The sequence below is a fragment of the Schistocerca cancellata genome, chromosome 4 (assembly GCF_023864275.1).
Source record: "Schistocerca cancellata isolate TAMUIC-IGC-003103 chromosome 4, iqSchCanc2.1, whole genome shotgun sequence".
Taxonomy (NCBI): domain Eukaryota; kingdom Metazoa; phylum Arthropoda; class Insecta; order Orthoptera; family Acrididae; genus Schistocerca; species Schistocerca cancellata.
This window is the reverse complement of record NC_064629.1, coordinates 846,090,141-846,108,615: the sequence shown is the minus strand read 5'-3', so window position 1 is coordinate 846,108,615 and position 18,475 is coordinate 846,090,141. Positions and strand designations below refer to the sequence as shown.

At 44.7% G+C, this 18,475-nt stretch overlaps 1 pseudogene; it reads left to right on the top strand.

The window, feature by feature from the left end:
• Positions 1 to 11,839: 11,839 nt before the first annotated feature.
• LOC126185881 (5S ribosomal RNA) lies at positions 11,840 to 11,957 on the top strand (annotated as a pseudogene).
• Positions 11,958 to 18,475: the final 6,518 nt, after the last annotated feature.

The window sequence follows — 18,475 nt, the reverse complement described above, 5'->3', positions numbered from 1 at the left end:
TGCAACTTTGCAGCTATCTTCTTAGTGAAATTGGAGTTGCCAAATACAAACACCGATCAGGAGAATTAAAAATGAACAGGTAATCAAACAATTTCCTTCGCTGTTCAAAACGGTTCAAATGGCTCTGAGCACTATGGGACTCAACATCTACGGTCATCAGTCCCCTTGAACTTAGAACTACTTAAACCTAACTAACCTAAGGACATCACACACATCCATGCCCGAGGCTGGATTCGAACCTGCGACCGTAGCGGTCGCGCGGTACCAGACTGAAGTGCCTAGAACCGCTCGGCCACACCGGCCGGCTCCTTAGCTGTCATAAGAAGAAATACCACAGGAGATATTTATCAAAATGCCATGTTTTTATTTCTGACGTGATCATTTATAAGGCCGATCTGCAGTGTATGGTAATCAGAAAACTTCACAAGCCAGGATCGCTATGGATAACCGGTTTAGACAGAGCTATGAAAGATAATATCCCGACGTCATAGCTCTGTCGAAATCGGTTATCCTATGAAATACTGTTTAGTGATCTTGGCTTGTCAAGTTGTTTTCATTTACCACTTCTTTAAGTAACGCAGTATCCTGTGGAAAATCAAAAACCGACAAGTATAATAAAGCGGTGCCTTGAGGTTCAAGTACTGTCTCAGACCTTGACATTCATTATAAATAGTTGAGTGCTTTCCTGATATAGGAAGACGTTATCTGTTTAATACATTAGATGTAAATCCGCAATTGCGAATATGGACAACCACCAGCTGTAGCATGGAATGACAACAAAGAGAATTTCTGCTGGACCGGGACTCGATCCCAGATTTCCCGCTTATCATGAGCGATCGCCTTATCATTTTTTTTTAATGCCTGAGAGAAGGTCACCTCTTGCTCGCATTGACGGCACTTTGAACAGTGGACGTTACATTTCAGATGTGTTACGACCCGTGGCTCTACCCTTCATTCGATCCCTGCGAAGCCCTACATTTCCGCAGGATAATGTACGATTGCATGTTGCAGGTCCTGTACGGGCCTTTCTGGATACAGAAAATGTTCGACTGCTGCCCTGGCCAGCACATTCTCCAGATCTCTCACCCATTGAAAACCTCTGGTCAATGGTGGCCGAGCAACTGGCTCGTCACAATACGCCAGTCACTACTCTTTATGAACTGTGGTATTGTGTTGAAGCTGCATGGGCAGCTGTACGCCATCCAAGCTCTGTTTCACCCAATGCCCAAGCGTATCAAGGCCGTTATTACGGCCAGAGGTGGTTGTTCTGGGTATTGATTTCTCAGGATCTATTCACCGAAATGCGTGAAAATGTAATCACATGTCAGTTCTAGTATAATATATTTGTCCAATGAATACCCGTTTATCATCTGCATTTCTACTTGGTGTAGCAATTTTAATGGCCAGCAGTATATATATATATATATATATATATATAGGTGCATATATATATAGGTGCATTATTCGAGGATTCTCCTGCCCCTTGGGATGTTCAGAGTACTATAAGGCACACTTAAAGACGATTCGCTGCACGTGATTGATCCCCTGAGTAAACGGTCTAAGGGAGTCCTTCCTCCATTACTTTGCGCGAATATATATATATATATATATATATATATATATATATATATATATATATATATATATATTGTGACCACGGCTGACACTTTAAAACATATAGAGCACATTACACAGGTGCTGTTCATGGCCACGTACAACTTCGCAACTAATAAGCTTGACTAGCATCTGCATACATGTTCAAGCATGCATTTCTCGCGGTGTTTCCGTATATCTATAAGGCACACTTAAAGACGATTCGCTGCACGTGATTGATCCCCTGAGTAAACGGTCTAAGGGAGTCCTTCCTCCATATATATATATATATATATATATATATATATATATATATTCGCGCAAAGTAATGGAGGAAGGACTCCCTTAGACCGTTTACTCAGGGGATCAATCACGTGCAGCGAATCGTCTTTAAGTGTGCCTTATATATATATATATATATATATATATATATATATATATTCGCGCAAAGTAATGGAGGAAGGACTCCCTTAGACCGTTTACTCAGGGGATCAATCACGTGCAGCGAATCGTCTTTAAGTGTGCCTTATAGTACTCTGAACATCCCAAGGGGCAGGAGAATCCTCGAATAATGCACCTAAATAATTCAATAGTCTTGTCCGGTACAATACATGGCTGAGGAACGCCCTATCAGTAGTCGTCAGGTGGAACCGCAAGTCGAGAGCGCTTTCGGACGCGGCTTGCAAAACGTAATAGAGCACCACGCCCTTCAGCCAGTTGACGGTGTTCGTTCTATCGGCGGGAAAATAAACAGTACCTTACCGTAGGAGTTCGGAATGTTAGAGCCTGGCTGTCGTCGCAACAGGAGCGCCAGCGTACGGTGTAAAAGATCCCAGCAGCTGTCCGTCGCAGCACATGTCAAGCGGCGCGCGTCCGAATCAATGACTGCACAGTGCGGGTATAAAGCGTCATCCGTAAGTTGGATGGCGTGGAGGCGCTTGCGTGTGGGTAATTTGCCGTTCACGTCCACGTACCACAAAGAACGAGCGTACGTGGGCAGATATGGTACTGTTTGGCAATCGGTGCACGACTTACGGCCAGATCCAAACTTCCATACGTCTTTAACTATGCTTCTACAACCTGTACTCGTACATCCATTATGTATATTCCAGTACAGGTGAGATACTTTACTTGAATATCGTTCGCCGGTTTCGGCGGATGAATACGATATTGCAGTGCTAGTATTATTCTGAATTACGATGCAATGTTCCTTTCGACATGCATGCATGTCCAAAGAAACATTGCGTGGTAATTCAGAATACTTCAATATCATATTTATCTGTTTAATGTAGTGTGTAGACACAAGGAGAATATGCTTCATTTGAAACACTACAAATTGTCACTCTCTCACTCTCTTTCCTAGCGTTTATCTCGTCGTAGAGGCATTAGTGTTTTCATGACCTGGTAAATGTATTTATTTTAACTTTGTGGTCGGATACCCTTCTCCTCACCTAAGTCATCAGTTTACTTAAGGAAGGGAAGTCATGAGCTCACAAATCAAACATTCACTTGAAGATACGGTAAAACAGCTCTTCTATCGTTTATAAGCTACAACAATTTTTTTTAAACGTTAGACTATGACAGCTCGAAAGTAAATCCAAGCCATCTAAGATTTACTTTAGATTCAAGGAGTACCAAAGGTAAACACTTACTTAACCACAGATGTTTTAAAATGTTTCACTATCATTACATACAGAGGTCGACAGAACATGGAAACACAAAAAACACAACTCATTACCATACCCATAGAGTGTAACCTTTGTTCCTGCAAAATAATGGTAACTTCAGGTTACGATGATGTAGGTGGATAGCGATCACGCACCCTCCTGTCACACGCAGACCAAAAAGGCTCAGTTTTATGTGATCTGGTGCCTGTGTTGGCCAGGGGAGAGGCGGAACTTCACCGTCGTGTTCACAAAACGAGCTGCGTGAACAGAAGCCATGTCGTCTTGGCATACAGCTTCACCATTAGGAATCAGCATTGTGCCCAAGGATGGGCCTGATCAACCAAAATGGTCACGTAATTCTTGCAAGTGGTTCGAAATTTTAGAGCAACCATGGAGCTCATGGAATACCACGAATTGCCTCCCAAAATCACCAACGAATCCTCGTCATGTTTCGCTATTGAGATCTAAACTCGACTAGAAGTTGGAATCAATCTGAAAGAAGACATCCGACCAAATGACTTTCTTGCATTGCTCCATAACCAAGTTTTGTAGCATCGGCACAACGTTTTCCTGTCACAGACTTTTGCATCACGGGTAAGTGCTCTTAGAATTCCAGCTCACACTGCAATTTGTTGCTTGTGGAACTCCCTTCGTGTTGTTGTAGTGCTGACAGGGCTCGTGAGTGTAACATTCAGTCTTACATTGACTTTTGCAGTCGTCGTTCTCTTATTTTTCGTCTCGACCCTCTTCAAAGACCGTCCGTCACAATCACTCAACACGTTTTAACTTAGCCGATAATTTTGTTTTGCTTTCTTCGTATGCGGTATAAATTTTCGATGTGGTCTCTCTTGAAACACCAAACACCTCGGCTACCTAGGTAACAGAAGCACCAATCGTACGAGCACAACCAATTTTCCCACTTTGAATTCACTGAGTTCCGACATAATGCACTAGCAACTACACTGAACACCGTTGTGACCACGGCTGACACTTTAAAACATATAGAGCACATTACACAGGTGCTGTTCATGGCCACGTACAACTTCGCAACTAATAAGCTTGACTAGCATCTGCATACATGTTCAAGCATGCATTTCTCGCGGTGTTTCCATATATTCCTTCTTCCCCTGTATCTGCTAGAAATCTCTGTTGATTGAGATCAAGCGTAAGTTAATTTAGCCAGTCTGGAAGAGAAAATGCGAAATGTATGTACGGAGAGGCTTCGACCCGCCGTAGCCCTCAGTGATTCACTACTCTATAACAGGCTACAGCAGTCCACCCACCCCACCTCCGCCCTTCACCGAAACCAGAGTTATTGTGCGGTTCTGCGGTTCGGTCCTCAGTGCCCCCCCCCCCCCCACCCCCATAGAACGTCTCATACCAGGTAAGTGTAACCCCAAATGTTTGCATGGCAGAATAATTGTGATGTACAGGTACGTGAAAACGATGTTTGCGTAGCAATCGCCGACACATTGAAAATGAGGTGGAGGAAGAGGGAACCAGCCCACATTCACCGAGGTAGATGGAAAACCGCCTTAAAAACCATACACAGGCTTTCCGGCACACCGGAATTCTGCATGAATCCGCCAGGTGGACCGGCATCCCTTCCCGCTCGGGAAGCAGCGCGTTAGTCCGAAATTCCACATACTGATTTTTACGACTAACTGTTGTAAATCTTTGACTCCTCATTGTCGGGGTACACAGTCATGCAAAATTTTATTTTTCCTCAAGGACATCATGTTTGGCACCAACGCCCTTGTGCGTATTGTATTGTATGTTAACCGGGGGTCCTAGAAGCCTAGAAACGACGGAGAGGCTCCGTCCCCACCGCAGCCTCAGTGGTCCACAAACCCACGACGGCTACCGCAGTCCACTTCACCCCTCCACCCCCGCACACCGAACACAGGGTTATTGTTCCGCCCCCGGCGGACCCCCCCCCCCCCCCCCCAGGGAACGTCTCACACCAGACGAATGTAACCCCTATGTTTGCGAGGTAGAGTTATGGTGGTGTACGCGTACGTGGAGAACTTGTTTGTGCAGCAATCGCTGACATAGTGTAGCTGAGGCGAAATAAGGGGAACCAGCCCGCATTCGCCGTGGGAGATGGAAAACTGCCTAAAAACCATCCAAAGACTGGCCGGCTCGCCGAACCTCGACACAGGTCCGTCGGGCGGATTCGTGACGGGGACCAGGCGCTCCTTTCCGCCCGGAAAGCCGTGCGTTAGAGCGCACGGCCAACCGGGCGGGCTGCCAACGCCCTTAGTTTACAGGTTAACAGGCTCTAGAGCAGTAATGTCTAGCGATTTACGTGTTTTACGTTAACATTGGTAACGTTTTACGTAATTTACATCATTTCAAGGAATACAGAGCTTCGCACTCGTGTGATGTTACTGTACCTTTACAGTGAAAAAGCCTATTTTTAACGATGACATGAACACATGTAGTAGAATTTTCAACTCTGACGTGTGCGAAGCAAAACATTTTTCTGTACCACTCGAAAATGGCCCGAAGGCCGAAACTGCATTTGTGGAATAAATATTTTCAACAATAAACGGTTAATATGATATCCTTCAAAAAATTATGTAACTGTTTCAGTAAAACTGGCTGTGATAAAAACACTTATAAAACACAGTGGTAAAGTAATTGGACAGAGAACTGCTAGTGTAAGAGCCCCCCTCAAATGTTTAACTACCGACTGTTATTCAATATACGCACACCAGGAACTCACTTAGACATCACACGACACGATTCAGCTGAAACATGAAGACTATTTTACGTTTTATGTTTAGGTTCTTCATTAGGATACGGGGACCGGCTGTTGTTTGGTATAGAGGTAAGTGAATGGCGATGGTTTCGATTGCGATTGGGAGTCATAAATGGAAGTCTGTTACCATATAGCCGTTTTCCGCAAAGCAAGACCTGTCAGAGTGTCTGGCAATACGAGTTATACTGCAATCTGAAATTATGTTCACTATTGCTGAGATGTCACACTGTGATATCAGTCTATGCAATGCTTCACTTGGCTATAATGATCGTGCGAGAGGCTTGTCGCCTACGACACTGAAGATACATCACAGGACTTTCCAGAGGCTATAAAATTAATCGTCGGTAAAACAGATGCCAGACCGAGATTCATTGGTATAATGCTAAGGAAATGCAATCCGTAAACAAAGGAAGTAGGCTACAGTTCACATTTTCGCCCACTGCTTGAATACTGCTCACCGGTGCGGGATCCGTACCAGATAGGGTTGATGGAAGATATAGAGAAGATCCAACGGAGAGAAGCGCGCTTCGTTAAAGGATCATTTAGTAATCGCGAAAGCGCTACGGAGATGATAGATAAGCTCCAGTGGAAGACTCTGCAAGAGAGACGCTCAGTAGCTCGGTACGGGCTTTTGTTGAAGTTTCGAGAACATACCGAGGAGTCAAGCAGTATATTGCTCCCTCCTACGTATATCTCGAGAAGAGATCATGAGGGTAAAATCAGAGAGATTAGAGCCCACACAGAGGCATACCGACAATCTTTCTTTCCACGAACAATACGAGACTGGAATAGAAGGGAGAACCGATAGAGGTACTCAAAGTACCCTCCGCCACACACCGTCAGGTGGCTTGCGGAGTATGTATGTAGATGTAGATGTAGATGTAGATAGCATGGTCAGCACTGCGGCCAGAGTAGAAGTTCAACGGGAGAAGTGCGCGTATTCACATCGTATCACGCAACGTACTGGGCCGCACTCTTATCTACCTTGACGGATTGCGCGTGCGTGTTCGCACCGCAATTCCCTTATCGCTGTGGTGACTGTACATCTGTCGCTGCCTCTATCACACAGCCACCAGCCACTCTCAGCTAAATAGGTGCTCTGTGAGTGTCTGCCGTACTGCGTGATTGCGGGCGTTCGATAGCAATGTTAACGAGGGGTTCGCTCGCCGCTCAGTACTGCCGTGTCGACATCTAATTCCATAGACTCTCAGCAGCCGTTCGATCCTCAGCACGTAGTTAACATCTGCTGTGTACGCTGCAGGGACATACGTCAATATGATCTTTATATCTTTAGGATATCTCATTATGAAATGCATACCGAATGTCACCTGCTTCACAAGCTCAAGGAGCGTTAATCATATTCTACTATAGCTTTTTCTACATAGTTAAATTTACATTAGTCATGGAAGAAGAATTTTTATGCGAATAAAATTTAACCAAACAATGTTGACCAAAAATATGTGTCCATTGATGTTAACCACGAGGTATGCGAATTTTTTTGTAATTATAATCTGCCTACTGCTATAAAGAGTTTGACAATGGAACAGAGTTTCCAGCATACTGCAATATCTTTCCAATAAAATTAAGAATGAAAACATCCTATTTTGTTCTAGTCTCATAACGATTCGCTGTTTTGTTGATAGTAAGGACGCTATAGTTTTGCAGATGTTGATACAAATCCGGGTCAAGGGGAGAAGATGAAAACTAGGACTTTGTAAGTGGGGCCGTAGTCGGATTGAGTAGTTCCATGTCTTTTAGGTACAGAGGTTGGACAAAACTCTGGAAACACCGTGAGAAATGCAGACTTGAACATAAATGCTGATTATGTAAATTAAAGGTGGAGGGGGGAGAAAGGAAAAGAGAGGGAAGAAACTGATGATATCAGCTGCATTGTGGCTTTATACGGAATCATCGACGTCGAGTGAAAAATGTTTGCATGACTGGGGCTCGAAATAAGGATCTATTGTTTACGAGGCAGTTGCGTTACCCACTGCCCCAACCCACGGACTATCTCGCCACGCTCCCTGGTCGACTCACATTCCCGCCTAGTGTCATCACTTATCCGCAGTTCCCATCCATTCCTCCGTCCTCGACAGTTTTATAGTCTCGCTGGAGTTCGAACGAAAATGTACATCTGCACCGATGTATGTTGATTCTTAGTCCATTCAGGCGTATCAGTTATACACTGAAGCGCCAAAGATTTGGTATAGGCATGTGTATTCAGGTACAGAGATATGTAAACAACCAGAAGACAGCACTGCTATCGGCAACGTCTATATAAGACACCAAGTGTCCGGCGCACCTGTTAGATCAGTTATTGCTGCTACAGTGGCAGGTTATCAAGATTTAAGTGAGATTGAATGTGGTGTTGTAGTCGGCGCACGAGGAGCGATGAAGTGGGGATTTTCCCGTACGACCATTTGACGAGTGTACCGTATATATCATGAATCGGGTAAAACATGAAATCTCCGACATCGCTGCGGCCGTAAATAGATCCTGCAAGAACGGGACCAACGACAACTGAAGAAGATCGTTCAACGTGACAGAAGTGCAACCCTTCCGCAAGCTGCTGCAGATTTCAGGGCTGGGCCATCAACATGTGTCAACATGCGAACCAATCAACGAAACATCATCGATATGGGCTTTCGGAGCCTAAGGACCACTCGTGTAACCTTGATGATTGCACGACACAAAGATTTATGCCTCGCCTGGAGCCGTCAACACCGACATTGGACTGTTGATGACTGGAAACATGTAGCTGGTTGGACGAGTCTCACATCGAGCGGACGTACGTGTACGGGTATGGAGACAGCCTCATAAATCCATGGGCCTCCATGTCATCAGGGGTTGTTCAAGCTGGCGGAGGCTCTGTAATGGTGTGGGGCGTGTGCCGTTGGAATGATATGGGGCCCATGATACGTCTACATACGACTATGACAGGTGACACGCTAGCATCCTGTGTGATCATCTGCATCCATTCATGTCCATTGTACATTCCGACAGACTTGGGCATGTCTAGCATGACAATAGGGCACCCCAAACGTCTATAATTGTTACAGAGTGGCTCCAGAAACACTCCTTTGAGTTTAAACACTTCCGCTGGGCACCAGACTCCCCAGAGATGAACGTTATTATGCATATCTGGGATGTCTTACAACGTGCTGCTCAGAAGGGATCTCCAGCCCCTCGTACTCTTACGCATTTATGGACAGTCTTGCAGGATTCATAGGATTCATGGTGTAAGTGCCCTCCAGCACTACTTCAGTCATTAGTCGAGTCCATGCCACGTCGTGTTCCAGCACTTCCGCGTGCTCGCAGGGGTTCTACACTATATTAGACAGGTGTACCAGTTTCTTTGGCTCTTCTGTGTATGAATGCGTGATGTCTGTTCTTACGAACATGTCCGAAAGGAAGGAAGAAGGAAGATTGGTTTTAACATCCCGTCGACATCTAGCTCATTAGAGACGGAGCAGAAGCTCTGATTGTGTCAAAGATGGGGAAGGAAGTCGGCCGTGCCGTTTGAAAGTAATCATACCGGCATTCGTCTGGAGCGATTTAGGGAAATCACGGAAAACGTAAATCTGGATGGCCGAACGCGGGTTTGAACCGCCACCCTCCCGAATGCGTATCGAGTGTGCTAACCACTGCGCCGCCTCGTTCGGTGTTTTCGAAAGAACAGACATCACGCATTTATATAAATGCAGATGGTAGCTTAGCCTGCAGATTGCGCTATTGTATTTGACCACGAACGGCGCCTGTGCAATGTCCCCTATAAGTTGCAACTGTCAGTCGTGGTTAGAACTTTGTTCGGAGTAGCTGTGAGTAGGTTATGCCGGAGATAAGTGAATTCCTTTGTGGTCAAATTCCTGGTGCTCGTATGGTGAGTACTTCCGCAAGTAAGGAAGCCGAAGTGGTTGGCGTTTTAAGAAGCACCGTATGATGAATACCGCATATAGGGAAAACGGAAAACATCATGCGCTAAGACACAAAGCGGACGAAAATGTGTTATGAGTGATCGTGACAGGATTGTGACCAGAAATACGAGGATGACAGCTGAAAAGGTCTCTGCTGAAATGAATGATGCTCACGCGAATCCTGTCAGCAGCAAAACGGTAGGAAGGGAGTTCCACTAGGACGGAAATACTGGTTGAACTGAAATCCCAAACCAATTAGCAGTGATGCTCAAATTCGTGTAACTGGAAACGTGGTCGGATGGGTTTTGTTTCATATTTCCAACTTCTGGCAGAATTTACGTCCCAAGAGCGAAACATGGTTTGGGCTGCCAAATCTTTGAATTCCATGGACCCAAAGTTACTCTGCAAGGTCGTATTAACTTCAAAGATTATGTGAGCATTTTGGCCGATCAGCTTCTTTGCGTGGTACAATGTTTGTTCTCCAATGATAATACTGCATTCCAGGATGGCGGGGTTCCTGTTTATACGGCTCACATCGTCCAGGACTAATTTTGTGCGGACGAGGATGAGGTGTCGCGTCTCCTCTATCCACCATAGTCACCAGATCTCACGTCAGAATCATTGAGATTATGGGATATGCTGTCGAGAGAAGGGTCCGTGATCTCTATCCACTTCCACCATCGTTACCAAAACTTGCCGGTATTTTGCAGGAATAATGGTATAATATTCCGTTGGAAAACGTACGTGACCTGTATTTTTCTATTCCGGGACGATTGGAAGCTGTTACGAAAGCCAACAGTTTTCCTACATCGTATTATGCATGGTAACGTGTTGCATATTTGGTGTTTCCACGCTTTGCAGGTCGCAAATATGAGCCGGCCAGTAGTGTAGCCTCTTGCTACTGTTTGTTTGTTTTCACTGGTGATTTTTAATGCGCTGTATGATTACTAGTGCGGTGTCGTCGAGTATTGAGAGCGGCGCAAGAAGTAGCGGCCACCGCAGAGATACTGCACAGCAAAGCGATATCACGAGGCGCCAATGAGATATTTCTTTTATTTACACGTCTTGTTATGTATGACCAAATTGAGGAGAAAATCTCTAATGTCATGAAACGTGTCAGTACATGCAATTACAACGTAAATGTAATAACAGATGAAATAATATGTTTATGAAGCAAAAAAACGTGAAGTCATAAGTATTAATAAATGCAATCGATAATATAACATAACAATCAGCTTATTTTTTCAAGGAGCTCTCAACAGAATAGAGGGAGTGACCCATGAGGGAACTCTTCAGTTTCGATTTGAAAGCTCGTGGATTACTGCTAAGGTTTTTGTATTCTTATGGTAGCTTACTGAAATACAGCAGTATACTGCACACCTTTCTGCACAAGAGTTAGGGAAGTGCGATCCAAATTCAGATTGGATTTCTGCCGACTATTAACTGAGTGAAAGCAGCTAATTCTTGGGAATAAGCTGATATTGTTAACAAGAAATGACAGTAAAGTACATATATAATGAGAGGGCAATGTCTAGACACCCAAATTAGTGAACAGGGGCCGGAAAGAGGTTCGCGAATTTACACCACTTATTGCCCAAACAGCCCATTTCTGTGCCAAGAGTATTCGTTTAGAATGGAAAACGTTACTCCAAAATAAAATACCATACGATATAAGCGAATGAAACTAAGCAAAATGGACTAATTTTTGGGTCGAATGATCAGTTACTTCAGATACCGTTCGAATAGTATAAATGGCAGCATTAATTCTTTGAACAAGATCCTGAACATGGGCTTTCCACGGCAGTTTGCTATCTACTGAACACCTAGAAATTTGAACGGTTCAGATTCACTAATCATATGCCCATTCTGTGAAATTATAACGTCGGGTTTTGTTGAATTGCGGCAACGGCCTTGCCGCAGTGGCTACACCGGTTCCCGTGAGATCACCGAAGTTAAGCGCTGTCGGGCGTGGTCGGCACTTGGTTGGGTGACCATCCAGGCTGCCATGCGCTGTTGCTATTTTTCGGGGTGCACTCAGCATCATGATGCCAATTGAGGAGCTACTCGACCGAATAGTGGCGGCTTTGGTCAAGAATACCATCTTACGACCGTGAGAGCGGTGTGCTGACCCCACGCCCCTCCTCTCCGCATCCTCCACCGAGGATGACACGGCGGTCGGATGATTCCGGTAGGCCACTCGTGGCCTAAAGATGGAGTGCTTTTTTTTTGTTGAATTGTGTGTTAGAAACTGTAAAAACTGAGTCAAGTAAAAGCTGTATCTCGATATTCCTTATGAGTAAACGGGGTAAAGTTAGTGCAACAAAATGTTACCCTTAGGTAACTGACCAGTCGGTACACCATTCCACTTCTTTTACTTAGGAATCATGGACTGCACAGTAGATAGACGATTGAATGAAATCAGAGTTTAAACTTAGAGTACTACTTCCTCACATATACACTCCTGGAAATTGAAATAAGAACACCGTGAATTCATTGTCCCAGGAAGGGGAAACTTTATTGACACATTCCTGGGGTCAGATACATCACATGATCACACTGACAGAACCACAGGCACATAGACACAGGCAACAGAGCATGCACAATGTCGGCACTAGTACAGTGTATATCCACCTTTCGCAGCAATGCAGGCTGCTATTCTCCCATGGAGACGATCGTAGAGATGCTGGATGTAGTCCTGTGGAACGGCTTGCCATGCCATTTCCACCTGGCGCCTCAGTTGGACCAGCGTTCGTGCTGGACGTGCAGACCGCGTGAGACGACGCTTCATCCAGTCCCAAACATGCTCAATGGGGGACAGATCCGGAGATCTTGCTGGCCAGGGTAGTTGACTTACACCTTCTAGAGCACGTTGGGTGGCACGGGATACATGCGGACGTGCATTGTCCTGTTGGAACAGCAAGTTCCCTTGCCGGTCTAGGAATGGTAGAACGATGGGTTCGATGACGGTTTGGATGTACCGTGCACTATTCAGTGTCCCCTCGACGATCACCAGTGGTGTACGGCCAGTGTAGGAGATCGCTCCCCACACCATGACGCCGGGTGTTGGCCCTGTGTGCCTCGGTCGTATGCAGTCCTGATTGATGATGATGTTTGGTTTGTGGGGCGCTCAACTGCGTGGTTATCAGCGCCCAAGCAGTCCTGATTGTGGCGCTCACCTGCACGGCGCCGAACACGCATACGACCATCATTGGCACCAAGGCAGAAGCGACTCTCATCGCTGAAGACGACACGTCTCCATTCGTCCCTCCATTCACGCCTGTCGCGACACCACTGGAGGCGGGCTGCACGATGTTGGGGCGTGAGCGGAAGACGGCCTAACGGTGTGCGGGACCGTAGCCCAGCTTCATGGAGACGGTTGCGAATGGTCCTCGCCGATACCCCAGGAGCAACAGTGTCCCTAATTGCTGGGAAGTGGCGGTGCGGTCCCCTACGGCACTGCGTAGGATCCTACGGTCCTGGCGTGCATCCATGCGTCGCTGCGGTCCGGTCCCAGGTCGACGGGCACGTGCACCTTCCGCCGACCACTGGCGACAACATCGATGTACTGTGGAGACCTCACGCCCCACGTGTTGAGCAATTCGGCGGTACGTCCACCCGGCCTCCCGCATGCCCACTATACGCCCTCGCTCAAAGTCCGTCAACTGCACATACGGTTCACGTCCACGCTGTCGCGGCATGCTACCAGTGTTAAAGACTGCGATGGAGCTCCGTATGCCACGGCAAACTGGCTGACACTGACGGCGGCGGTGCACAAATGCTGCGCAGCTAGCGCCATTCGACGGCCAACACCGCGGTTCCTGGTGTGTCCGCTGTGCCGTGCGTGTGATCATTGCTTGTACAGCCCTCTCGCAGTGTCCGGAGCAAGTATGGTGGGTCTGACACACCGGTGTCAATGTGTTCTTTTTTCCATTTCCAGGAGTGTATCTCTTCCACTTTTGCACAAAACGATCACTTCATATGTGCATGTTTAGTGTCTTATGTTTGAACATTCGAAAGCATGGATGCCACTGCACTTTGATTATACATCGAACACCGGCTCACATTTAATGTAACAAACTAATAAGCGAGATCTGAACATCGTAAGCAAAACAGAACAATTCCCGAAGCACTGTCCAAATCAGGTTTCTGAAAGTTGCTGGTAATCGTTGGATTCCAGTGCAAGCATTCCGTTGCGGATAACGATAACTGAAGGACCAAGTCTTAGTTGTTGCGTCAGGCTTCTTGGACACTGAGGTGTCTAGTAATAATACAGTTAATTTGAATAGTCTAAACAAGTGATACTTTATTAGTTACAGCAGAACTTATCATTGTTCGCCAGGCTCGGCTGTAGCTATGAAAATTGACACGTGGATTTGCGGTTCAGAACGTACTAAATGAGCCACGACTATTACTGAGTGACGAAGTGATACAAGTTCAGAAAGGCCGTACTGTGGCTTCACTGAAGTTACTAAAAAACTAAAGTTCGTAGACACTTGTTGACACAGCTCTGATAACGGTGGCGGATAAGCACAGTTCACAGGAGACAAAAGTCTCTTCACTCTCCGACGGTTGTCACGGGCTGTCACGGCGAGTAGGCAGCACAATGACGTTGCTCCGACAGGAACTTCCTGCAAGAGGATCCGACATCGAATAGAGCTGCCCTCCTGGCCTCCGGCGTCGCTATTTCAATTCAGAGGCGCGGTAGTGGCGCCGCGGAAGTACGGGAGGTACAGCTTCAGATCGGGTTTCACTAGGCATGGCCTGCATCTCAGTAGGTATGAGAATGGAAGGTTCGCAAAGCTTATAGGTAACAGCGTAGTGGGTGGTGGTGGGATCACTCATAGAAAACTTCCTGAAGTAGTTGGTGTTAGAGCTGCACCTTTCTTAGACTGAAGTCAGCTGATTGGTATACCTGCGTAAAGGACTAAGGCATCACCTTCAGAGGAGGTCAGGTATCCAAGTAGAGAAGAAATTAGCATATTTAATCAAAATATAAGAGGTATTAGAGATAAAGTTAGTGAAATGCTTATAGATGTTGACTCCGACGTTTTTGGTATATCGGAGCACCACTTAAATAATTTGACAATTCAGAGGCTTCCTATACCACGTTACAGATTAGCTGGCTGTTTTTCAAGGAGTTCCTTGAGGAGTGGGGGAGTGGCCATGTATGTAAAAAACAGTATTCCGTTTAAATCCATAGACGTATCGCTGCACTTCACTGAACAAACATTTGAACGTTGCGCAGGGACAGATGAATTTAGTGAAACCAAACTTCTAATTGTCGTTGTTTATAGGTCCCCTAACTCTAAGTTCAGAGCATTTCTGCCCAAGCTGGAGAGGGTTCTTGGTTCACTGTATAGGAAGTCCCAGAAATTAGTTAAATATGGTGACTTCACTGTTAATTTTCTATGTGACTGTACAAGAAAAAGGATGTTGGTACATCTAAACTCATATGATCAGATTCACATTGTGTGTTTCAAAACTAAGGTGCAGAGGAACAGTTTCACAGCCATAGACAATATTTTTATTCATTCTTCATTACTAGATGAGCATTCTGTTAGTAAAAGGTTAAATGGCCTTTCAGGCCATGATCCACAAATTTTAACACTAAAAGTCTTTCGTACTCAAACAAGTGTCACATATAATTACAAACTATTTAGAAAAGCTAATCCAACGGCAACAGATAGTTTTTTAAACGCCGTTAAGGAACAAGAGTGGCAGGACGTTTATAGTACCGGTAACACAGATGAGAATTATATTGCTTTCCTTAACACGTATCTCACGCTCTTTGAGAGTTGCTTTCCATTAGAACATTCTAAACGGGGCACTAGCAGTAAAAGGCACACTGGGTGTGTGACTACTGGGATAAGGATATCATGTAGAACAAAGAGCCGCGCGGAGTGGCCGCGTGATTTGAAGCGCCATGTCACGGTTTGCGGCGCCCCTCCTGCCGGAGGTTCGAGTCCTCCCTCGGGCATGGGTGTGTGTGTTGTTCTTAGCATAAATTAATTTAAGTTAGTTTAAGTAGTGTTAAATATGGGGACCATTACAAACAGTACTGTAAGGTGCTTGAAAACGTAATTAGGAAGACAAAGAGTATGTGGTACGCAAATAGAGAGCTAATTTACAGGATAAAATTAAAACCATATGGTCAGTTGTGAAGCAAGTATCTGCTCAGCAGAACAAGGCCGATGATATACAGTTAGTTCGTAGTAAAAATATTTCTGTTACTAGTAAGTCAGATATATGTACAGTATTTAACAATCATTTTCCGAGCATTGCTGGTGAATTAAATAAAAACTCAGTTTGTACAGGGAATCGTATAACTTTCTTGGAAAATTCTCCACTTTGATACTGACAAGGGGGAGATTAAGTCAATAATTAAATCACTGAAGACTAAGGTCTGTCATGGATATGATGGAGTGGCTCAAATGGCTCTGAGCACTATGGGCTTAACTTCTGAGGTCATCAGTCCTCTAGAACTTAGAACTACTTAAACGTAACTAACCTAACGACATCACACACATCCATGCCTGAGGCCGGGTTCGAACCTGCGACCATAGCGGTTGCGCGGTTCCTGACTGAAGCGCCTAGAACCGCTCGGCCACCAAGGCCGGCTATGATGGAGTGCCTAGCAGAAGATTAAAGTACTGTGCAGCACACGTTAGCCCTACATTTACCCATAGGAGTAATTTTTCCTTTAGGGATGGTCAGTTTCCTGAGCGATTAAAGTACTCAGAAGTAAAGCTGCTTTATAAAAAGGGAGAAAGGAATAATGTAGATAATTTTAGATCTGTTTCTATGCCATCAGAGTTTGCAAAAGTTATTGAAAAGGCTGTGTATGTAAGGATAATTGATCATTTTATATCACATAATTTGCTGTCAAATGTACAGTTCTGCTTTAGAATTCGATTAACAACTGAAAATGCTATATCCACTTTTTTTAAGATACGGGATGGATTAAACAAAAGGTTTCGAAGGTAAGGCATTTTGTTTATTTAACTAAGGCGTTTGATTGCGTTAATCACAAAATATTAATCCAGAAGTTGGAACGTTACGGATTACGAGGAGTAGCTCACAGCTGGCTCACCTCTTACTTTAACATCAGACAAAATAGGTCATTCTTCACAGTGTTGAGAATGGTTGTGATGTGGGGTCTGAGTGGAGGTACAGTCAAATGTCTGGTGCGTTAGGGATCAATATTGGGGCCACTCCTATTCCTTATTTATTTATATAAATAATATGCCTCCTAGTATTACAGGTGATTCTAATTCCGCTGAGGAGTAACGGATGTTGTGCGCACCATTGGCTCCGTTTCAAATAGTAAGGTCCATGAGAAGTTCATGGCTTGTAGAAAATAAAGTACACGATCAAACTACGGGTGTGCATTTTGTCATCCATTGGCACATTTATCGTCAGATAAGAGATTCAAGGTATCACTTGGAAGTGGCCCACTGTGATTGACATCGTTCCCATAAGCCAGTCGCTTAACATTTGTATGTGATTACTTCTGTCACGCTGCTTCAGCTGGTGAAGAGTAAAATAAGATTTCTGGTTTTCTTATTCCAATGGGCTTCGGATTTCCTATTTGTTAGCAGTTAGGAAAATGATTTTCGTATGTTTGGACATCCAAGTATCTCCTGCACTTTCCCCTACGAATTGAGAGCAGCCACTTCAGTCTAATAACTATGTACAGTCGTGCTCAAAAGTATCCGAACGACCTGAATTGCATTTCACCTTGTTCGCATGCAACCCACATAACGCAGCTGTCTAGCAGGTCCTCTAATCGCGCCTTGGTACAGTCGTTTGACTATTGAAAATGGTTCCAACAAGTCACCACTAGAAAACACTGCCCTGTATCACAATAACTCAAGATGTAAAGTAATACGACGATACTACAAATATCAGGGAACACCTTATCACAGATAAGACAGTCCTTAAGGCTTGTAAGATCACATTTATTACAATAAATGACATACCTGAAATGTTACGACTCTCATTATTAGGTCAGATAGGTAATGCACGTAGTACGTACGTCGTATTCATAATTTCCTCTTCAAAGTAACATACTGTACTTATTATTTAACACAAAATGACATTAAAAATTTTAGTTATTCACGAGCAGCTAGTTGAGAATATGTATGAACTTCAAATGACACGACGAACCGTCTTGTTCCGCATATGGATTCGAACCCAGGTCATGCAGACTAAGCAAAGATTTCGTGACTGACGGCAACTAACAGTCATTTCTGATTATGCATATAGAGAGTGATATACCTTGATTTTAGACAGTATCAGTTAGCAAATATCAACTTTAAATTACATAACGCAAACATTTTTAACGGGCGCGAATTCCTACCCAGTACCTATTGTCCCTGTTAACGAACTACGAGAGATATTAAATATTGCTTATTAATAAGTAACTTACATGAAATGAAGTGAGGTAAAGCTTTGTGTTGAACAGGGCTTCGAACCCAGAACCTAATTAGATAGATATGGAAGCACAATCAACTGAGAGATATCGCATTTTCTCGGCA